The 24,505-nt window shown below is 42.3% G+C and overlaps 1 protein-coding gene across 2 annotated transcripts in view; it reads left to right on the forward strand.

Moving 5' to 3' along the window:
* FRMD4B (FERM domain containing 4B) overlaps positions 1–24,505 on the forward strand; it is a 336,920-nt gene that overhangs the window by 70,851 nt on the left and 241,564 nt on the right. The window contains exon 1 of one of the 2 annotated variants that reach the window (XM_029050699.1): positions 17,165–17,252. The exons of the other annotated variant lie outside the window; for it this stretch is intronic. The gene's annotated coding sequence lies outside the window, so the exon portion shown is untranslated. Of the gene's footprint in view, positions 1–17,164; positions 17,253–24,505 lie in introns of those variants that run through there. 2 annotated transcript variants of the gene reach the window in all.

A 24,505-nucleotide genomic window follows, 5' to 3' on the forward strand; every position in this document is an offset into this window, starting at 1 on the left:
AGCCGGGCAGTGGAATGAAGAATAGACTGGAGCGGGGAGAGAGAGGAGGAAGGGAGATCAGAGAGCAGGCTGACACAGTAATCTAGCCGGGATATTACAAGAGCCTGTAACAGTAAGATAGCTGTTTGGATGGAGAGGAAAGGGCAGATTTTGGCGATATTATAAAGGTGAGACTGGCAGGTTTTGGTGACGGATTGGATGTGTGGGGTGAATGAGAGAGCAGAGTCAAAGATGACACAAAGGCTGCGGGCCTGTGAGATGGGAAGGATGGTAGTGCCATCCACAGTGACAGGGAAGTCAGGAAGAGGACAGGGTTTGGGAGGGAAGATAAGGGGCTCAGTTTTAGACATGTTGAGTTTTAGGTGGCGGGCAGACATCCAGGTGGAGACATCCTGGAGGCAGGAGAAGATACGAGCCTGGAGGGAGAGGGAGAGAACAGGAGAGGAGATATAGATTTGGGTGTCATCTGCATAGAGATGATAATTGAAGCCGTGGGAGCGAATGAGATCACCAAGGGAGTGAGTATAGATGGAGAACAGAAGAGGGCCAAGAACTGACAGTTAGTGGATGGGAGGGGGAGGAGGAGCCCACGAAGGAGACCGAGCATGAACGACCAAACAGATAAGAGGAGAACCAGGAGAGGACAGAGTCCGTGAAGCCAAGGTGTGATAAAGTGTGACGGAGAAGGGGGTGGTCGACAGTGTCAAAGGCAGCTGAGAGGTTGAGGAGGATTAGGATACAGTAGGAGCCATTGAATTTGGCAAGAAGGTCATGGGTGACCTTTGAGAGGGCAGTTTCGGTGGAGTGGAGGGGACGGAAGCCAGATTGGAGGGGGTCCAGGAGAGAGTTGGAGTTGAAGAATTCAAGGCAGCGAGTGTAAACGACTCGTTCTAGGAGTTTGGAAAGGAAGGGTAGGAGGGAGATAGGACGATAAACTGGAAGGGGGAGTCAGGTCGAGAGAGGGATTTTTTAGGATGGGGGAGACATGGGCATGTTTGAAGGCAGAGGGGAAGAAGCCATTGGAGAGTGAGTGGTTAAAGATGGAAGTTGAGGAGAGGAAGGAAGGGGCAATAGTTTTTACAAGGTGAGCGGGAATGGGGTCCAAAGCACAGGTGGAGGAGGTGGCACCTGCGAGGAGGGAGGAGATCTCCTCTGAGGATACTGCAGGGAAGGATGGAAAAGTAGGGGAGAGGGTTGGGAGCAGGGGGGATGGAGAAGGGGGAGGGGTGACATTGGGGAGCTCAGACTTGATAGTGTTAATTTTCGTAATGAAGTAGGTGGCCAGATCGTTGGGGGTGAGGGATGGGGGAGGGGCAGGAACGGGGGAGGCCTGAGGAGAGAGTTGAAGTCCAGAACAATTGGCGGGGGTGATGGGCATGGGCGTCAATGAGGGAAGAAAAATAATTTTGCCTGGCAGAGGAGAGGGCAGAGTTAAGGCACGAAAGGATAAATTTGAAGTGAATAAGGTTGGCTTGGTGCTTAGACTTTTTCCAGCAGCTCGAGCATAAGAGCAAAGGAGGTGGACAGCAGCAGAGATCCAGGGCTGCGGGTTAGTGGAGCAAGAGCAGCGGTGGGAAAGGGGAGTGAGCCAGTTGAGTAGAGAGGGTGGAGTTGAGAGTGATAATCTGATCATCAAGAGTGGGAAGAGGATAGGGAGGCGAGGTGGGGTGTGATGCTTTGGGAGAGACGGATGGGATCAAGAGAGTGGAGGTCTCTGTGGGGGAGTAATACAGATTTGCAGGGGGAGGGAGTGTGAGAGAGGAGGTAGGTGAGAAGGTTGTGGTCAGAGAGAGTGATTTCAGAGTTGGTGAGGGTGGAGATAGTGCAGCGGTGGGAGATGATGACTTCGAGGGTGTGACCAACTTGGTGAGTGGGCAAGGTGTGGTGGAGCAGGAGGTTGGCAGAGTCAAGGAGTGATAGCAGCCAGGCAGCAGAGGGGTCACTGGGTACATCCATGTGGATGTTGAAGTCTCCAAGGATCAGAGTGGGCAGGGAGAAGGAGAGAAGGAAGGTGAGAAAGGGGTCAAGGTGGTTAAAGAAGTTGGAGGTGGGACCGGGGGGTGGTAGATGACAGCTACAGGAATCTGGAAGGGGTGATAGAGGTGAATTATATGGGCTTCAAAGGAGGGGAAGGAGATGGAAGGGGGAGGAGGAATAGTGCGAAAGCTGCATCGGGGTGCGAGAAGGAAGCCGCCTGTCTCCAGGACGTCTCCACCTGGATGCCCTCCACCTAAAACTCAACATATCTAAGACTGAGCTCCTATCTTCCCTCCCAAACCCTGTCCTCTCCCTGACTTCCCTGTCACTGTGGACGGCACTACCATCCTTCCCGTCTCACAGGCCTGCAACCTTGGTGTCATCCTTGACTCTGCTCTCTCATTCACCGCCCCCCATCCAATCCGTCACCAACACTGCCGGTCTCACCTTCACAATATCGCCAAGATCTGCCCTTTCCTCTCCATCCAAACTGCTACCGTACTGGTACAAGCTCTCATAATGTCCCGACTGGATTAATGTGTTAGCCACCTCTTTGATCTCCCTTCCTCCTGTCTCTCCCCACCCCAGTCTATTCTTCATTCTGCTGCCCGGATCATCTTCCTACAAAAATGCTCTGGGCATGTCACTCTCCTCATCAAAAATCTCCAGTGGTTACCTATCAACCTTCACACGAAACAAAAACCCCTCACTCTTGGCTTCAAAGCTCTCCTTCACCTTGCCCCCTCCTACCTCACCTCCCTTCTCTCTTTCTACTGCCCACCCCGTACACTCCTCTCCTCTGCTTCTCACCTCCTCACAGTCCCCCGTTCGCGCCTGTCCTGCCGTCGACCCCTGGCCCATGTCCTACCCCTGTTCTGGAAGCCCTCCCTCCTCACATCTGCCAAACTAACTCTCTTCCCCTCTTCAAAGCACTACTGAGAGCTCACCTCCTCCAGGAGGCCTTCCCAGACTGAGCCCCCTTTCCCTCTGCTTCTCCTCCACTCCCCTTCCCCTCCCCTCAGGTCTGTGCATATTTGTATATATTATTCATTACCATATTCATTTTGTTGCGGTGTATATCTCCATGATTCTATTTATCTTGATGATGTTGTTTTGTTCTGTTTTACTTTGCTGTCTGTCTCTCCCATTTAGACCGTGAGCCCATTAATGGGCAGAGATTGTCTCTATCTGTTGCCGAATTGTACATTCCAAGCGCTTAGTACAGTGCTGTGCACATAGTAAGTGCTCAGTAAATACTATTGAATGAATGAATCTTTCCACATTATTCAAATCAAGCTAAAACTGTATTATCCATTGTATACAGGACCAAAACCAGAATATTCCAATGTTCTTGAAAATAGTTTACCAATTTTCTTTTGGAATAATTTGAAAAATCAAATAACAGACCCCAACTGACCCTGATGACCTCACAGCCTGAATATGGGAAGCAGCATGGCCTAGTGGAAAAAAGTTTATTCTTGGGAATAAGAGGACCTGGGTTTTAATTCTAGCTCTGCCTCTTGTCCGCTCTGTGACCCTGGCAAGCCACTTAATTTCTCTGTCCCTGTTTCTTCAATGCCTGTTCTCCTTCCACTTAGGCCATGAGCCTCCTGAGACAGGGACTGTGTCTGACCTGATTAACTTGTTTCTACCCCAGAGCTTAGAACATTGCATGACCCAGAGTGGGGACTTAAACATCATTTTTTAAAAGGCTAGCTAAACCAAATGCTTTTTCATCTGGTATACAGGCTCTTTAAATCCAGACAACTGTTTTCTAGATATATGGAAAATAAATTTTTTACTTCAGTTTCCACCTAAAAGTGAACAACTTCTTAGCCATTGAATCTGTTCAGTAAAATTTATTGACTATTATACTTGAGTGACTAAGTAGTTCACCCAAGATATGGATAACTAAAGCAGATTATGCTCTAGTTTATCAGGGAAGCAGTGTTGCCTGATGGAAAGAGCATGGGTTTGGGAGTTAAAGCATGCAGATTCTAAATCCCAACTCTGCCACATATGTTACCTCGTCTGTTAAATGGGAATTAAGACTATGAGTCCCTTGTGGGACATAAACTGTGTCCAATCTGATTAGCTTCTATCTACCCCGGTGCTTAGTACAGTGACTGGGTAGATTCTAGGAGCTCGATAAAGAAGCAGTGACTACTATCAAGAGCAATGCTTCGTGTGGTCACCCAAAACTTTTATTGTGGCTTCCAATCAAGTCATCAAAAGAGTGTTCTCATTGAAATTTATTTAATGTACTTCATCAAGTTCTTATTTCCTCAAATGCCTTTGACTTAAAACTATTTATCATTGTTAGATCAATTTTTTTAAAAAAGGTGCTGTGTATTTTGAATAAGACCAATCCATTTTAATTATACCCGATAGAGAACCTTAGTGATAAGAACATGGGACTAGGAGTCACGAGACCCGGGTTCTAGTTTTGGCTCTGCCACTTGTCCACTGTGTGTCATTGGCCAAATCACTTAACCTCTCTGTGCCTGTTTCATCATCTGCAAGAGCATGGGCTTGGGAGTCAGAGGTCATGGGTTCGAATCCCGGCTCCACCACTTGTCAGCTGTGTGACTGTGGGCAAGTCACTTAACTTCTCTGTGCCTCAGTTACCTCATCTGTAAAATGGGGATGAAGACTGTGAGTCTCGCGTGAGACAATCTGATTACCCTGTGTCTACCCCAGTGCTTAGAACAGTGTTCTGTACATAGTAAGTGCTTAACAAATACCAACATTATTATTAAAATGGGGATTAAATGCCTGCTGTCTCTTTTTTTTTTTTTTTTCCCTTGGACTGTGGGTCAGGAACTGTATCCAATCTGATTATCTTGTCTCTACCCCAGTACTTGTCACATAGTAAGTGCCTAATAAGAATGATTATTAGTCAATCAATTGTGAATTCTTAATTTACCATCTCGTTGTACCATTCTGTGGACATTCCAAGCCATTCACTATACCTCTCACTCTGACCAGACCTGTCATATCCCTGAGGATTTGAGTGAACTTCTCAGATGAAACACATTTACTTACTAGCTGATCAAAATACTGATGGTGACCAATGGTTTTTTGAAATCCAGGAATGCAAATGGAGGTTGCCTCAGTATCATTGTTTCTTCTTCTCTCAGATCTGACTTATAGCCCCAATCATGAGGTGCTTCAAGGCATAGACTCCACTTTGCTATCATCCTCTTCTTCACCTCTGAGTTGTTTTCCTGAAACTAGTTTTGGCAGAGTAGGATTAACAGCCCTCACTGATTCCCCAGCTTTAGGTTTGTGCTCTCACACCCAAATCGTGGTTAGTAATATTGAAAGAGTCAGCTGTGTCTTAGAAAGTTGAACCAAAATATGTTTCTCCTTTACCTTTAGAGAGAGTGGCAGCCATAGTAACAGGTGTAGTAGATTTAGTAATAGTAATAGTAATAATTGCTCTTTTTATTCATCTCCCCTCAGCCCCACAGCATTTATGAATATATCTCTAATTTATATTAATTTCTCTTTCCCCTCTAGGCTGTAAGCTCATTGTGGGCAGGAAACCTATATGAGAAGCAGTATGGCTTAGTGGGAAGAGCATGGGCTTTTGAGTCAGAGATCATGGGTTCTAATCCTGGCTCTGCCACTTGTCAGCTCTGTGACTTTGGCTAAGTCACTTATCTTCTCTGTGCCTCAGTTACCTCATCTGTAAAATGGAGGTTGACTGTGAGCCCCAAATGAGACAACTTGATTACCTTGTATCTACCCCAGCGCTTAGAACAGTGCTAGGCACATAGTAAGTGCTTAACAAATACTATTATTATTATTAAGTGCTTAAATGCAATTTAAAAAAATTATGGAAAGCCAGTTGTATAGGAATTTCAGAAAATGTTGATTTGATCAATGCTAGTACTGTTGTGTTTACTTATTTTTTCTCCCCTCTGTATGGCTTCCATTTGTGGGTAGAAGAAAATGAATGGCTTTAGGTCATTTGAAATCCACTAAAATGAAGACTCTCCCCCAAGCATTTAGTATAGTGTTCTGCACACAGTAAACACTCAATGAATGCCACTAACTTTATCCACCAAGTGCAATGGGCCATCAGGGGCATCTACTGGTACTTATCCTCCCACCCTCCTCCCACTTCCCTTGCTTTAATTTAAACACTTCCATCCCACTTATTGTCCAGTCAAAAATGTAGCCTGAGAGAGGGAAAAGCAGAACTGAGGCCACAGTGCTAGAGGCTTATGTATGTTCTAGGAAAGGTGTAAACTTTGGCCTGGTGCATCTCTGACTTTTAGTGTCCCATCCTATCAAAGCCTATAGCTGGCCTTGGCTACTAAAGTACTGCAACAGAACAATAAAGGATTTTTCATATTGGCCATGTGCTGAGAATTGGGGTTTTGAAGAAAATTTTCCTGTACTCTAGGACATGTAATAATAATAATAGTAATAATAATGATATTTGCCAAGCACTGTTCTAAGTGCTAGGGTAGATACAAGGTAATCAGGTTGTCCCACATGGGGCTAATAGTCTTAATCCCCATTTTACAGATGAGGTAAATGAGGCACAGAGAAGTGAAGTGACTTACCCAAATTCACACAGCTAAGTGGTAGAGCTAGGGTTAGAACCCACAACTTCTGACTCCCAAGCCCGTGCTCTTGCCACTAAGCCATGCTGCTTCTCAATCTGTAATTGTATTTATATTAATTTTTGTCTCCGCCCTCCAGAATGCAAACTCATTATGGGCCAGGAATGTGTCTGTTATTTTGTTCTCTTCCAAACACTTAGTACAGTGCTCTGCTCACATTGCTCAATAAATACAATATTGACCAACTGGGACTGAATCTTCCTGAATGCAACTCCAATGCTAAGAGTTAACTTAACATTGGGGATTATTCCTTGTGGACAAGGGGAATGTTTTATGGAGCAAAGAACCACTAGTCCTGCTTCAGTCTCACTTCAATCCCACCTACTGACAGAGAGCAGTTCAGGATTTTCTACTCCTTAGCTCAGTTCCTTCAACCACTGTCACATTGGAGGTGGGTGGAGAGGGAGGTGATTATCTTGGTTTCACCTTAAAGTTTTTCAGTCCTTCTGAGCTAAATTGCAATGAAAAGTGCTAGTAGTTGATTTCTCCCCCTAATATGATGGTGATGATGGAGTCTCCCATCAGGAAGGACAGATCGAGCACCATCAAGACCTGTGCAAAGCCTGTGAAACTCTTACAGCCTGTTAGGTTTGCCCCATGCAAATGTAGCCACTATGTAAAAATGTCTATGTTCTTGTTCTGTCTCTGGTTGAAAGCTGAATGGAAAACTTCCTTTGGCTGTGCTTGCCAATTTGTAATGCTTTATAAGTGGGAAATTTGTTTGACACCCTTCTCCCCGACCCCCAGACTCTAAGGCAGTGCTCCGTATTGTTGTTTTATCTTATTAGCTTATCTTCATTAGCAATCTGATGGCAGTGACCCTCTCCCTTACAATAAACCACTTACCTCTTCTTACTAGGGACTGTGGACTGGTCAGTGATTCCAACTAGGGACTGTGGACTGGTCAGTGATTCTATCGCTTCCCTCTGAAAGAGCTGTGAAAGGGGAAAGAGCTCTTTGCGTTGAGAAGAAAACAAAATTGTCAAATGATGTAGAATTATCAGGAGATAAATCTTATGAATAAATCAATAAATGATTGACTTTCTCACAGTGAAGTTGTTTGTGTAAGGTTATGTATGTGAAGTATATGTTTGTATACAAGTTAATACTCACTGAATGTACCTCATCCTCTCATACTAAATGACAGTTTGCAAGTGTAAAATTTGTGATTTTTCAGACTTGACTTACACACACTTTTCTACTGCGTGGACTGAGTTATATTCAGTTGGCTTCCTTCTTACTCCCCAGTGTCACTTTTTTGCATCATTCCCACCTTTCCCATCTCTCTGTCCATTCCTTTGAAGCTCATATCCTCTGCTTATACCACCTACTCAATTACTAGTCACAGTCTTTTACCTCCTCACAGGTCCATCCTTCAACTTTCTGAACCATTTTGATCCCTTTCTCACATTTTTCTGCCACCTGGCTTTGTCCCCCTTCATTCCCTGGAAACTTCCCTCTCTAAAGTCACCAATGGCCTATATTCCATCCTGATCCTTTTTGACCTCGCATATGTTTTCAACACAGTGGGCCAGTTTTTTGATTGTCTCCCCTCTTCTACACTGTGAGTTCATTGGGTAGGGATTGTCCCTATTTGTTGCCGAATTGTACTTTCCAAGCTCTTAGTACAGTGCTCTTCACACAGTAAGAGCTCAATAAATACGATTGAATGAATGAATGACCACCCCTTCTCCTTGAAACATTTAGCCTTGGCTTTACTGACTTTCATCTCCCTGTTCTCCTCTCCACCCTCTGAGGGAGTTCCTCAAGGCTTAGTTTTGGGTCCCTTTCTATTTTATATCTACACCCACTCCCTTGGAGAACTCATTTGTTCCCATGGCTTCAATTACCAATTCTAGGCAGAGGATTCCCAAATCTTCCTCTCCAGCTTGACCTCTTTTTTTTTTCTGCAATCTTGCATTTCCTCCTGCCTTTAGGACATTTGTACTTGAATATCCTGCTGACACCTCAAGCTTAACATGTACAAAACAGAAATCCACATTTTCCCAGCCAAACCCTATCCTTCTCCTGAATTTCCCATCATGGTAGACAGAACTACTGTCAGCTCTACCTCTCAAGCCCATAACCTTGATATTATCCTCGACTTATCTATCCCTCTCTCCCTTTCTCTCATTCGACCAGCACATTCAATCTGTCACCAAATCCTGATGGTTCTACATTCATTACATCACTAAAATCTGCCCTTTCCTCTCCAACCAAACTGCTAATATACCAATCAAGGCACTTGTCATGTCCTGCCTTGACTATTGCATCAGCTTCTTCACCTGACCTCCCTGCCTACTGTCTCCCCCTCTCCAGCCCATACTTCATTCTGTTGCTCAGATCAATTTTTTAAACATTCAGTCCACATCTTCCCCACTCCTTGAAAACCTCCCGTAGCTGCCCATCCGTCTCCACATGAAACAGAAACTCCTTACCATCACCTTGCCCCCTCATATCTTACCTCACTGGTTTCCTAGTACAACCCCGTCTTTCCACTTAGCTCCTTAGCACCAACTACTCACGGTACCTCGATCTCATCTATCTTGCCACTGTCATCTTGCCCACATCCTACGTCTATCTTGGAAATCCTGACTCCTTCATAACTGACAGACCATCAGTCTCCCCACCCTCAATGCCATATTAAAATCACATCTCCAAGAGGCCTTCTCCAACTAAGCCCTCATTTCCCCTACTCCCTCACCCTTCTGTGGGGTTTTTTTGTGTTGCTTATTTTTGTGTGTGTGTGTGTTTTTTTTTTTGATAGGTGTGTGGTCTTTATGGTATTTATTAAGTGCTTACTCTGTGTGAAACACTGTTCTGTGTTCTGGGGTAGGTACAAATTAGGTCAGACACAGTCATTCTGGCTGTGGTGTTCTTGGGGCTGCAGAATGTAGGGACTGATGACTGAATCTGGGCAGCAGACTCAGAATCAGGTCAAGATTGCTTCTGCTTCTATGAATAGACTGGTGGGCTGGATCTGGTCCCATGGTCTGTATTTTGCCCACCCATGCTCTTGGGCAATATTTAGCAACCTATTTTTGTTCCAAGGCATGCTAAGGAAAAAAAAATGTGAAGCAGCCTGATCACATCCCCATCACTCATGAAACCTGAGGGGGCTTACAAGCCTTTCTTTGACTACTCTCAGATATGTCTCCAAGTGACAGGAAAATAATATGCAACTCTGAATATCCAGGGGTAGTTTGTCACATTTGGTTTAGATAATGTATATTTATTCTCCCTAGATCAATCAGTCAGTGGAATTTGAGTGCTTATTATCTTAACTGTGAGCAGAGCAATGTACTAAGCACTTGGGAGAGTACAATATGACAGAATTAACAATATCGATCAATGGTATTGAGCACTTATTGTATGCAGAGCACTGTATTAAGTGCTTGGGAGAGTACAGTATAACAGAATAGGTTGACCTGTTCCCTGCCTACAACGAGTTTACAGTCTAAAATGGGAGACAGCTGTTAATATTAATAAATTATGGGTATGTACATAAGTGCCGTGGGCCTGAGGGAGGGGTGAATAAAGGGTGCAAATCCAAGTGCAAGGGCAACTTGAGTACTGTACTAAGCACTTGGAAAAGAACAGTATGGAGTTAGTAGATATGATCCCTGCCCACAAGGAGCTTAGAGTATACTCCCAACTTCCACTTCAGCACTTGTGCTATGAGTAGCTGTCATTATTTATGTATCATTTTACAAGCGCTTCTGCAGTGTTCTGCACATAGTAACCATGCAGTAAATACCATTTATTCTATTAAATCATTTGTTCACATCCATCTTTTGTGTCTTTGCTCATATCTCTAAAAACATTTGTAGTAATAGTATTTATTAAGCACTTACTGTAGGCAGAGCACTGTACTCAGCACTGCGAGAGAATGCACAAGTGAGAATTAGACATGATCCCAGCCACTCAGAGTTTTAGTGGGGCAGCATGATCTAGTGGAAAGAGCACTGGCCTAGGAGTTAGAGGATCTGGGATTAATCCGTGATCTATTATATGCTGTATGACCTTGGGCATATCACTTAACACTTCTGCCTCAGTTCCCTCACCTGTAAAATGGGGATTAAGCCTGAGCCCTATGTGGGGCATGGACTGTATCCATTCTGATTAGCATATACCCCAGCACTTAGTACAGTGCCTGGCACACTTAACAAATATTACTTTTTAAAAAGACAAAAACCACAAACAGGCAAAATAGGCTCAAAGTCTCTGCACCGATGGAAGAGTACAAGAGCATGCAGGAGCAGCTTTCCTCCCCAGCTCAGCCCATAAGGAGTGTGCCAGGAGCAGGAACCCGCAGTGGCAGGAGGAAAACCATAGTGCTTTTTCTCGGTTGCAGGGGTCAGAGAGTGGGTGGGAGCGGCTTTTATTTGTGTCTCCCACTAGATTGAATGCTCCCTAAGGGGAGGGATTGTCTTTTTACCACAACTGTACTCTCCTAACCACTTTGAATAGTACCCTGCACATAGTAGACACTCAAATGCTATTGGTGTAAATGCCAAGTGACGAGTTAGATGACTTACTTCAGTTGCAGTGGTAGTGGCGGTGTTGATTGCGTCTGCTGCCTCTGAAGAAGGGTGGCTGGGAGTCTGTCTCTAACTCCTCCTCATTCTTCTCTCTGTTATAATAATAACTGTGGTATTTAAGCACTTACTATATGCCAGGCACCATTCTAAGCTCTATTCTAAGATCTAAAGGATGGATACAAGCAAATTGAGTTGGACACAGTCTCTGACCCGCATGGTGCTCACAGTCTTAATCCCCATTTTACGGATGAGGTAATTAAGACATAAAAAGGTGAAGTGTCTTGCCCAAGGTCACATAGCAGACACGTAGTGGAACGGGGATTAGAACCCAGGTCCTTCTGACTCTCAGGCCCGCTGCTGTCTCCACTAGGCCACGATGCTCTGTTCCCCCTCCTGTAGTGCCATCACCCAGGCTAATAGCAGGATGCTAGTGAATCATGCTTAGAGATCTTTTGGGTTGTTAGAACCCTAAAAAGTATGATTGTCTCACTTAAAGTGGAACATCTGGCCCCATTGCCAGCCTGGTTTTTAGGGATGTTGGATCTACTGAAGGGAGAGAAATATGTTTAACAAATATGCTAGTCATTTGATCCTAAAGAAGCAACAAACTCATTGGCAAGAACTGGAGAATGAATAATACAGTGGGTAGATGCCTATATCCTGGCACGTTAATTCCAGTTTACTCAGCATCCTGAGCCATTGTCTTCAGCTGTGACAACTGCACCATCTCTCTGCCTACTGTGCAAAAATTTCCAGTTGAAGGTGTTTGACATGCAAAGTTCTGAAAAACTTGATCTTGGAAGTGTTTATAGACAGCAAAAAATAGAAAACCATGTCAAACTTATTATGCTTATTCAACAAAAGTACATACCATTGCTAGTCAAGTGGCATCACAAGCCAAGGATTGTTCTTGAACAATATCAATTCATTTGGCAAACCTTACACTAATCAGAGGAGCCTGATTTCCTATTTAGTTCCTGGTGAATCTCCTTATTTGTAGAATTAACTCTATCAGAATGTGGCTTTTTTGGAATGGGGAAAAGTGAAAGGAAAGATAGTATATCTAAGCCAGTAGTAGTACTCTTGGTCTGCTCATTTAAAAAAAAGGGAGAAAGCTGCATTGCATGTTTCATATTTTTGACTCAATTCAAGTTTACTCTGAGACTTGAGGCACTTATCCACTTTAGATAAGTTTTTTGTTTTGTTTTCATTTATATGGTATTTAAATGCTTACTATGTGCCAGGCACTATACTAAGTGGTAAGGTAGATGCAAGATAGCCAGATTGGACAAAGTCCATGCCCCATATGGGGATCACAGTCTTAATCCTCATTATACAGATTGGGTAACTGGAGCACAGAGAAGTTAAGTTAGTCACACAGCAGGCAAGTGGTGGATCTGGGATTAGAACCCAGGTCCTCTGATTTATAGGCCCATTTCTTTTCACTAGACAACACTTCTTCTCAAAGTGTTCAAAAAACAAGTGCATCCCACATAAGCTTTGTGGACTTGTGCTTTAGAGATGACAAGTGTGATTTGGTTAAGCAAATTATTCCCAACAAAAGGAGCAATCATATGTAATTTGTGCATTAAATATCTCACTTGATTAAAGCGTGTCTGTGTAGCAGACATGCTGTAGTTCCTGCTGCACTTCTTGCAACTAGATTGTTATAATTCAGACGATTCTCTAGATAATGCTACCTTTAGTCAATGATGTCTCCAGTTGTGAAGAGCATGAAACTCTAGCCTATCATTGTTACTCCAAAAGAGGACTAGGGAGAATTAATGTTTTTTAATTTCCCAGTGTTGTGGTGTGCCCATATGGGTACATGAATGCTCAGTAATTGCTTTAGGAAATCCTTTTACTTTGCAGACTCTACCCTGGGTTTCTGATGAGTGTTATGTAATTTAAAACAGCTTTGATTTTTGCCACATCATCCCTGCATTTTGATAGGATCTTTACATCTGAAATGTTTATACAGAATTGTAAGATTGAATGGCAACATTCATTTATGTAGTCAACTGTGTACTTGAGGTTCATTTTTTGTGTACTTCATTTCTCTGGTTCTGGATCACCTTCTTCATAGACACTGAAATTATTCTGACAGAACAGTCAGGATGTTGGAAGAATTTAATCAGCTTTCCATTACTAACTCTCAGCTCCCCTGTGCAGCTGCATTCTTTCCCTTGACTTTCTCTGCAGCATTTTGATGCTTTCTTAGTGTCTTCTCAATCCTCTCTTTGAAAATGATACATATCAAAGCAATAGATGTATGAAGGCACCAGCAGCATTTAATAAATATTGGAACTTCTGTGGATTCCAAATATTAGCTTCCAGCTGAGAATAATACTGTAGCACTTTACTTTCCTAATTTAATCATTTGTTACAATAGCAGCATGATCTAGAGGAAAGAGCATAGAACTGAGAATTAGTAGACTAGGGTTCTAATCCCAGCTCTGCCACTTTACCTGCTGGATGACCTTGGGTGAGTTGCTCTTTTCTATCCCCCCCACCCTCTCCATTGGCATTTAAGTGTTCAATGTACATCAGGCACTGTCTTAAACTCTGTGCTTGATATGAGCTAATCAGGTTGGACACAGTTCATATCCCTTATGGTGCTCACAGTTTTAATCCCCATTTTACAGATGAGGTAACAGAGGCACAGATAAGTTAAAATCACACAGCAGATAAATGGAAGAGCCGGGACCAGAACCCAAGTCCTTCTGACTTGCAGCTCCATTCTCTGTCCATTAAGTCACACTGATTCTCAAGTTACTTCACTTCCTTATGTCTGTTTCCTCATTTGTAAAATGAGGATTGAATTCCTTGTCTCTCCTTTAGAGTGGGATTTGTATATGCTCCAGGGACTGTATCTGATCTGATTGTAGTCTGCTTAGCACCTAGCAAGTGCTTTATAAATACTATTATTACTAAAGTGAAATGAGCACAAAAGTCTAGTTATTTCATGTTCAAAGTTTTTACCATGCTTTGTGAACAGTTACATACATTGCTGTCCAAAAAGTTGTAAATACTTCTAAAGTACATAAGCCCTACCATAAGTAGGACAACAAATAGTTGGGAGTCCCATAGACCTCCCAGTAAGCCTCCAGTCAAACCTGTTCCATCCTGCTTTGAACCAGGGTGTTGCAGGGATGACTCAACAGAGCAGCAGCAGAAGAGTGAAGGAGAAGCTGCCCAGCCTTCTCTTTCTCCTCTTGCCTGTCTTCCTCCTCAGCAGCCACCACAGACAAGCTGGCCCCTTCCCAGACCATCTGTGGCCTGGTCACTCTGATAAGTTTCTGGCCACTCTGGAAAGTTCCAATGCTCGGGCATAGTGACAGGAATCCCCACTACCACACTGAGTGATGGCCCTGACGATTCCACCGCTATGTGGTGAGCAGCAGCAATGGGCAGAAAGAGCTTAGTGATTGCTGTTTATTTGGGTTCTTGTGTGAGTCTACCAAGTCTGCTTCATATTCTTGTCTCTTACCATTTTGTCCCCAACCCTGTCCCATGTTGAGCTCCCCCAAATATAGTCACCTTAAATCACTATTAAATATTCCCATTTAGCCTTTTGATGATGGAACTTCCCTTGGGAATGGTAAATAAACCTGTTTTGAAGCTTCAGGCCTTAGAACCTGCCTGAAGGAATTAAATAAGTCACAGTTCTAGTGGTTTACACAGTGCCACTTGTACTCTCTCTTCCCTGCCAACTGTGTCTGGGGCATGGGGAAACACGAGCAAGTAGATGGGAAGGACCTCACACAGGTCACTCAAAGCTTTATATATTTTCTCTCTCTCTCTCCCCCCCCCAATATATATATGTACATATATATATACACACACACACACACACACACGACTCATTAATTATTGTAGGGATGGCAGCATAGCGCCAGTGCTGGGCCATAGCACTGTGATCCAGAAGGCCTTGGGAGCTGATGCTTTGTCACTTATGTTGGTAAGATATTTTTTCAAAATTCCTGCTGGGCTTGTCCACCTTGTGAAACAGCATAAAGAGTTCTTTGGTCAGAAACCTTCACAACAAATGTATAAGAGTCTACTGTGGGCAAAACACTATATGAAATAATGGGGAAAAATACAAAAAAGCTTGAATATGACTTGGGACTTGGCCCTCAGGGAGCTCATGAAAATCACAACATGCAGATCCTGTTTTATTTTGTTTTTTTAATGGTATTTAAGTACTTAGTATGTGCCAGGCACTGTACTAAGTGCTGGGGTATATATAAACTAATCAGGTTGGACACAACCTCTGTCCCTCATGGGGTCTCACAGTATTAATAATAATAATGTTGGTATTTGTTAAGCGCTTACTATGTGCAGAGCACTGTTCTAAGCGCTGGGGTAGACACAGGGGAATCAGGTTGTCCCACGTGGGGCTCACAGTCTTAATCTCCATTTTACAGATAACAGGCACAGAGAAGTTAACTGACTTGCCCACAGTCACACAGTGACAAGTGGCAGAGCCAGGATTCGAACCCATGACCTCTGACTCCTCTGAGCCACGCTAATTCTCATTTTACAGATGAGGTAACTGAGGTCCAGTGAAGTGACTTGCCAAAGGTCACACAGCAGACAAGTGGCAGAGCCAGGATTAGAAACCAGATCCTTCTGACTCTCCAGGCACGTGCTATGTCCACTAGGCCATGATGCTTCTCAGAGCAGTGCTTTTTTGCTCCGGATCAGCAGCAGGATGGACCTTTTAATTAAATGCTAGAATAGTGATTGATCCCTCTTAATGTCACTGTAATGGTTACTTAATGATGGTGCTTATTAATCACTCACTATGTTCCAGTTACTGCGGAAGTGCTAGGGTATATAAAAGAAAATCAGATCAGACACAGCCTTGCCGCTCAGTAGGAGGGAGGGAAAACAGGAATTTTACCACCATTTTATTGTGGTGAGCCCACTACAAGCTACCTTGTTAATGACTGTGATCCCACTAACAACAACAAGGGAGAAACTTTGCAAGGCACTAATGGGCTCTATTTGAGGCAGGTGATTGCTGGCCTGGGGGCGGAGCATGGAGGGAGGCCTGGCTTTCTCTCCCTGTTCTACCCAGTAACTCGTCTGGACCTATCAATGACTTCCACCCAGAGCCACAGCTGCCACGCCTAAAGCAGATAAAAGTTGGTTGCTTTGAAGCATCCACTCTTTTGCAGGAAGCAGAGAGGGAAGTATCTGCTGCCATGCCTAAAGCAGATAAAAGGTGGTTGCTTTGAAACATCCTCTCTTTTGCAAGAAGCAGAGAGGGAAGTATCTGCAGCAGCAGAGCCGCACTTGGAAGCAGAAAGAGGCAGCATTGGCAGAATGGGCTCCTTTGACCACAGACTGGTAGTAGACCCTTGTGGAGTGAGTGGATGTGTGTATGTGTCACTCCCTTGCACATTGGTAAACCTAAATAAAAAACTTTACATGTTAACCTTGGTGGTCAGAGGTCTGGTTTGACTTGTACTACATGTCATTGAGATTCCCCCAGTCCAGGAAGGTTCTGGTTGGTACAAACCGGGGGCTTGTGACATTTATAGATGAGGAAATTGAGTTCCAGAAAGATTGAGTGACTGTCCCAAGGTGATGCAGCAGCCAAGTGGTGGAGTTAGAACTAGAACATGGCTCTCCTGACTCCCAGTCTTTTGCTCTTTCTCTAGACTATAAGGTACTTGTGGGCAGAGAATATGTCTACCAACTTGGTTATGTTGTACACCCTCAAGCACTTAATACACTGTTCTGTACATAATAAATGTTCAATAAATGCCATTGATCAAACACTGATTGCAGTGTCTTAAACACATAAATATGGACATAAAAAAGAGTGCTGAAATCTGGATCTAAAAATCTTATTCTGTTAGTAAATATCATCTGAAATTGTTGAATTTAAATTTCAAATCCAAAATTTTAATTTTTTTCTCTTCACTTCTGTGGTTTTATCACTATGAAAATGAGACCATAATATTTTTGCGGCAGACTACAGTTTCTGCTCTTCAGTGGCATCCCAGTATCAATGGTGAGGATGCTCCAATGAATAATTCAACTGTCTTTACCAACAATGGGATTCTTCACTTCATAATGGGAGAAGGTAAAGTTTCGTTTTGAAAAATAACATTAAGCTGCATCTCTTTTGAAATCCTTGAGGTGAAGCAATGTTTCAAGCACAGATGATGGTTTATACATTAAAGTTGATTTGCTCTTTCATAGGCTTCTGAACTACAAATTGGGAATTTAATGTTTGCACTCTAAGATCACTGTGACTTGTGTAGTATTTCTCTTAGAATAGAAACCTGAATAGCTTCGTTATGGAAATACAGTATTTCTTCTGCCCAAGGACTCTCTTGAGCTAAATAATGGTTCAGAAATGAGAAGCATTTTTAAAAAGTAAAACTCTGAGTAGAACATTTTGGTACCAACTTTTGTTACCCCTATTTGATTATTTCTTTTGATTGACATTTCTAATTTTCCTCCTTTAGCAACTTTCTCTTTTTAACTTAAAGTTACCCTGTTTCTGATTTGGCACTTTGGTAAGCTTCAGTAAAGTTAGATGTAAGTTTAAACCCAGTCTCTAAGATAAGCAAATAACTACTTTATAATAAAAATAGCAACTATGGTATTCGTTAAGCTCTTAGTATGTGCCAGGCACTGTTCTAAGTGCTGGGGTAGATACAGGGTAATTGAGTTAGACGCAGTTCCTGTCTCACACAGGGCTCACAGTCTTTATCCCCATTTTACAGATGAGATAAATGAGGCACAGAGGAGAAGAGTTAAATGACAGTTACACAGCAGACAGGTGGTGGAGCTGGGATTAGAACCCAGATCCTTCTGACTCCCAGGCCCATGCTCTGTCCACTAGGCCGTGCTGCTTCTTGGAAAAGCAATTCTGAAATTAAATGAGTCTGCTGATTTGAAATTGTGACTTCAGTGTTTTCTTTTCCAACTGTTGAAGATGTGAGCTGTTTTAGCTGCATCACCATTGTACATATACTAGGTGAGCTGCAATAATTAGACGGGGATCGTTAAATCAAATTGGCCTATAGAACAATAATTTACCAAAATATTTGGTGCTCTTAATATTTAGAAGAATTAAAACAGCACTAAAGAGGAGTGATATGGTCAGGGAGAAAAAAGATTAATAGACCATAGAGAGAACATCAAGGATTTTTTAAATAGAGATTTCTTAGCAGATAAACTTTATAAAAAGGTGCACACATGTATCCAGATGATAAGCTCATTCATATTCACGTGAGAGATGTATGTATCTTAGCAGCTCATGTAGATCAGATAGAACCGAATGTTTCAAGGGAAACAGCAGGTGGATGCACTTCAAACCACTCTAAAATGACATCCTTGTGAACTCAACACCTTGGTAACCAGGAGTAGAATCTTTTGAAACAAATTAGAATATGGTGGTCTACATTTGATGCTTCATTAGAATAACCAGGAGCTATTCATTGTGGCATCTGCCAAATATCAATTTTTTCCATGAAAAAGGCCTCTTTTAGGCTGTGTGTGTGTTTATGTGGGGAGGGAAGGAGGTGTTGGGGGTAGACCAAATTCAGATATCAGGACCCATTACTGCAAAATATATTAAGGGCATAAAGTCCCTTGCTCTGCTGTTACACTGTGGGCAGCAATCATGTTTATCAATTCTATTGTACAACCTTCTGCACACAGTAAATGTTGAATAAATACCATTAATTGAAAGAATGAGAGTTATAAGTTATAATAAGAAAGTTATATTTCTTAAAATGACCAGTTGTTTTGGAGTGCTTCTAAAGCACTCCATTACACCAGAAGTATAGGCTAGTTGTTTAATCAGCACCTTTCAAATCTCCATTCCATTAAGTGAGCTTGCTTTAACTCCCCATGAAAGTAATAAGATCAAATTGACACTAGCCAGGAAAGCCACCTCTAGAAAAACTCTGTGTGTTTTGGAATTGGTAAAATGTGCATTTAAGAATACTTTCAACTTCTACAGCATCTTTTATCACTCGGGATTTCTACACAAGTAAATCTGTATCCAGCTTCAGGTTGGGCATAAGTACTTGGAAGGCAGAGTAAGGAAGTCTAATCAGAAGGGAATGCTGACTTTAAAGTTATTTAGGGCGAGTTCAGAGGTAGAACTAGTGGTATCTAGTCCCACAGACCTGTTGGGAGATTAATAGGTGGTGTCTTTTTTGTTTTTATTTTCTACTGTGCAGATTCAAGTCAGAAATGAAATGGTCCAGTGTAAAAGAAATCTCAAAACTTACCAGTGTAGTTTTTGACCTTAAAACTTTGAGAGCTGGAAAAAAAGATGTGAATAAAATAAACCTATTTTAGACATCCCAAGCCCTGGGTAAAATAGCCTGGAACAGACTATAATTAGTTTCAAAAGCACTTTAGACCAGGTTGCAGATTATGGAGAGAGTGGAAAATGGAGCTGAGGAGGGTGACTGGAATGACTGACTTCAGTTGAAAAAGAGTGTGACCTAGTAGAAAGAGCATGGGCCTGGGAGCCTCTGACTAGGTTCTAATCCTGGCCCTGCCAGTCACTGCTGAGTGACCTTGAGCAAGTCACTTCCTTTTGTTTCCTTATCCAAAAATTAGGATGAAATACCTGTTCTCCCTTCTACTTTAACTGAGTCCCATTTTTTTAAATGGTATTTAAACTCTCACTGTGTGCCTGGCACTTTAGCCCCATATGAGACAGGAACTGTCTGACCTGATTATCTTGTATTTACCCCAGTGCTTGCTTGCACATAGTACAGAGCTTAAAATTGTTGTTGTTATTCTTCACTTGGATTCTATAACAGTAGTGCTTGATTTTTATTTTATTGTTTTTATAAAGAGTTCACTTTGAAACACTCAGTTCTGTTTGAAACACTGTTCTGGGTACTGGACAACTCAAATAATTTAGGACAGCCTCTGTTTTCACAATCTGAAGAGGGAGTAAAAAATTAAAATATTTAAAATATATCCAAGGTTTTATAAATAATGAATAAGATTGCTTGTGAAATAGCTTATGAGATCATTTACACTCCAGTTATCCAGGGCTGAAGTAACAGATACTTTCCATTGCTATAGGTGTTTACATTCAATTCATGTTTCCTGAAGAAATAAATATTTGAGAGAGGCTGCTCATTCTTTAAAACTTGACATTATGAAGCCATTCAGATGGCTTTTTCAGGCTACATTATACAAAAATAAAAAATCAAATTGGAGGGAGAAATGGGCAAATCACTTTCACTTAATGGGTTTTTTTAGTGCCATCTCTTATTCCAGTATGACAAAATTGGCCAGCTGTCTGTTGGCAATACATAGCCTGGTTTCCTCAAACAGCTGTTTAATGGCTGATGCCAATGTCTTGGAACAAGTATCAAACTAATTTTATTAGTTTGGGATCATTTGTTTATCAAGAATGACACATATTGGTTGTCAATGCTGTAAATTGTAGAGCCTTCTGATGATAGCATACAGATACTCATACAGGGAAGAGCACATCAGCAGGCGATTGTCTCGGAATCCTCTGAGGCTCAGTTTTTGTGTTCTTCATTCCTATGTCTCCTGGGACTTCTAGTCATTCTATTTTGTGGGTGTTCATGCTCCTTTAATCATAACTTTCTTTTGAGCCCTCCTGCCAATAGATATCATTGAAGTTTTTGTTACTTATGTAGGACTCTCACCCCAGTGTGTCTAGCTTCCAGTGGAGATGGGGAGGACACACTTGGGTTTATTTGTGCTTTATTGGAATTATTTGGAATATCACCTATTTGATTTAATTGTATCTTTTAGGATTTGGGTCAGATATCAGATTAGAGAAGACTTTTTAAAAAAAGCCTTATTAAATAAATTAATTTTCCCACATATGTTTCTGGTTGGTTTTCTGGGCATTAGCCTGAGTTTGACTTGTTAGCCCTCTTCTATGGGCCCTGGATTTCACTGGGGTTTTTTTATTTATTTCTGCCTAATAAGTATGCCTGTGGGAAATAGTGAAATTTTCTAATAGGTGGAATAGTACATTTTTGCTGGAATAAAATTAACATGATAAACTCTCACTACAAAATAAACAGGAAAAGTAGTATCCACATTACTGAAAAAGCCCAACTGTGTACTATTTTAAAAATGCAGTTTTATTATAGCACTTTAGGTGTGTCTACCATTTTATTTGTGTGTTTCCTTGTGTGGGTTTGTGCCGAGTAGCTTTTTCCTGGTGTCTCTTACTTAGTTTAAGTAAGCTTAATTTAACTTAAAAGAAGCAGGGAACGTGTCTACCAACTCTGTTACATTGTACTCTTGCAAGAACTTAGTACAATATTGTACACGTAGTTAAGTGTAGTCAAGTCATTTCCAATTCATAGCATCTCAATGGCTATATTTTCTTCACAACGTCCTGTCTTCTGCCATAATCCATAGCCTTGCTAACAGTTCTTATATTGCCATTGTTATGGTTTGTATCTAGCTGCTGGTCTGCCTTTTCCACATTTTCCCTGGACTTTTCCTAGCATTAATGTCTTCTCCAGAGAATGTCATCCTGATGATTTGTCCAAAGTATGCTAATCTAAGTCATAGTGCACATAGTAAGCACTCAATAAATGTGATTGGTATTTAAGTGCTTACTACCTGCCAGGCACTGTACTAAGCACTAATCCCTTCTATATCTGTCTCTAGTTAAGAGCAGAATCTCACAAGGAGAAAGGAAGTACTCTGTCTCTATTCCCTGCTGACCTGGGATGCCTCTATTCTGCTGTCTAGTGTTCTTCTGCTGTCTTGGAGGTTAACCAAGGCTTTGTTTAAAAACAGTGAGAGCAGTAGTTCCAACTCTAGACCAAAGCCTGCCTCTCTTTTGGCAGCAGTAGAGGAGAAAAGGAGAAAATCTAGCTATGGACATACAGAAAGCTCTCTGTCGCCTGAGAATTGGTGGAGAGGTTGGTTCACTCATTCGTATTTATTGAGCGCTTACTGTGTGCAGAACACTGTACTAAATGCTTGGAAGAGTACTATACAACAATAGTCACATTCCCTGCCCACAATGAGCTTACAGTCTAGAGATGGAGAGATGGACATCAATACAAATAAAATTACAGATATGTACATAAGTGCTGTGGAGCTCGGAGGAAGGAATAGCAAAGGGAGCAAGTCAGAGTGATGCAGAAGGGAATGGGAGATGAGGAAAAGTGGGGCTTAGTTTGGGAAGATCTCTTGGAGGAGTTGTGCCTCAAGAAGGCTTGTGGGGGGCGTGGGGCGGGGGGTAAGTAATTGTGTGGTGAATTTGAGGGAGGATGTTTCGGGCCAGAGGTTGGTGGCGAGACAGGCGAGATCGAGGCACAGTGAGAAGGTTAGCATGTTGAAGTGTGCGGGCGGGGTTGTAGGAGAGAAGTGAGGTGAGGTTGGAGAGGGGAAGGTGGTGGAGTGCTTTAAAGCCAATGGTGAGGAGTTTTTGTTTGATGCCGGGGTGGCTGGGCAACTCGAGTTTTTTGAGGAAGAGGGTGACATCCCCTGAATGCTTTGGTAGAAAAATGATTTGGGCAGCAGAGTGAAGTATGGACTGGAGTGGGGAGAGACAGGAGGCTGGGTAGTCAGCAAGGAAGCTGATGCAGTAATTGAGGTGGGATAGGATGATTGGCGGAGAGAGGGGAATTGAGGGGTGCAGGAGGAAAGAAGGGGGGATTATCACAAATTCCTAATTAGTGTGATGCAAATTTAATGAGGTTTTGCTGTAATTAGAATTATGGTTACAGGATCCCTGTTTTGTGATTAATGCACACTTGATATTGAACTACTTTGTCATCTTTTAAGGTATTATTTTAACTTAGAAATCTTACAGAAGAAGCAAAACACTTTTGAAGTGGTCATAAGTCATCATTATTGCTAAATGATATTCCAAAGAAACTGAAGCGAGTACAAATAGGAATTAAGGGTCTTTTTGAAACCATTCCAGCTCTCCCAGAATGCTTTCTTTATGGGTGTGGTGAAGAAGTATGGACGGGTCCAGGTTGCATTGGTTTTTGGAGCAGGTCCCATACCTAGTCTTCCCTTTAGGCCTGCCCCACTGGACAGACAACCCCAGAGAGCAAACAAGATTCCTAAGAAGACCATTTCACTGGTACTTGGCTACAGTTGTGACATGTTAGTCCAGGGCCACCTCATTGCTATCCAGGAGAAAGAGCCCACCATCCTATAGCCCCAGGAAACACAAGGAAAGCAAGTCCCTATGCTGCTTCAGAACAGTGCAAAACATATTTGTATAATAATAATTGTGGTATTTAAGCACTTACTATGTGCCAGGCACTGTACTAAGCACTGGGGTGGATACAAGCAAATTGGGTTAGACAGAGTCCCTGTCCCATGAGGGGCTCACAGTCTCAATTCCCTTTTTACAGATGAGGTAACTGAGATCCAGAAAAGTGAAGTGACTTGCCCAAGGATACACAGAAGGCAAGTGGTGGTCAGGATTAGTACCCATGACTGTCTGACTCCCAGGCCCATGTTCTATCCACTATGCCATGAATATTCTGTGACTGTAGGCTAGAAAGGAATTGCCAGTCAGCATATGTTCCATGATCATCTTGTAGTATTCTTATAAAATTTTCCAGTATTTTTCATGAGTTCATTTTGTTGTAAGCCTGTTGTCTCCCTGCACTTGGATTTTAAATTCCCTAAGGGAAGAGATGTTAACACGTTTAGTTGTATTTTCCCCAGCACCTAGTAATAATGCTGTACTCTCCATCAGGTGCTTAATAAATGATCAGTGATGATGAACTACTTTTCTCTCAATAGGTCATTTTTACCTGAGTTATTCAGTTTGGAGATCTCTGGGTTGATCGGATTCATGTGTTACTGCTCCACTTCCCTTTCCCTGAAACAGTCCAAAATTAATATATCACACCACTCATCTTACAGAATGCCTACATTGCATGTTCTAAAGTCTTTGCATTTGAGATTTTTCAGCCTGGTTAGCAAAAAAATTTTATAGAGTTTTATAGAATTTCCTCACCTGTTCAGACTGTTATTAAAATTGGATTCCAGCAAAATGCTCATGGCTATTTTCAGCTCATTCTTGCTTCAGATAGTTTCTGAACTCCATTCAGATGGTGCATTTTGTTCTTCTGTCTTTATCGATAAATGAGCATATAATAACTGTAGTATGGAAGTGCTTGCTCTGTGCTAAATGCTGGGATAGATGCAGGATAATCAAATAGGACATAGTCCGTGTCCCACTTGGGATTTGTAATTCTTTACACATTCTTAGATCATCCAGAATACCGATTTATTTCTGAATCACAAGGCCCTGTGCATAGATTTTCTTCCATTGTTTAGCCCAACAGATGATGTCTCCAGACTAGGAGGAGATCTACA

This window comes from Ornithorhynchus anatinus, chromosome X1, assembly GCF_004115215.2.
Source record: "Ornithorhynchus anatinus isolate Pmale09 chromosome X1, mOrnAna1.pri.v4, whole genome shotgun sequence".
NCBI lineage: Eukaryota > Metazoa > Chordata > Mammalia > Monotremata > Ornithorhynchidae > Ornithorhynchus > Ornithorhynchus anatinus.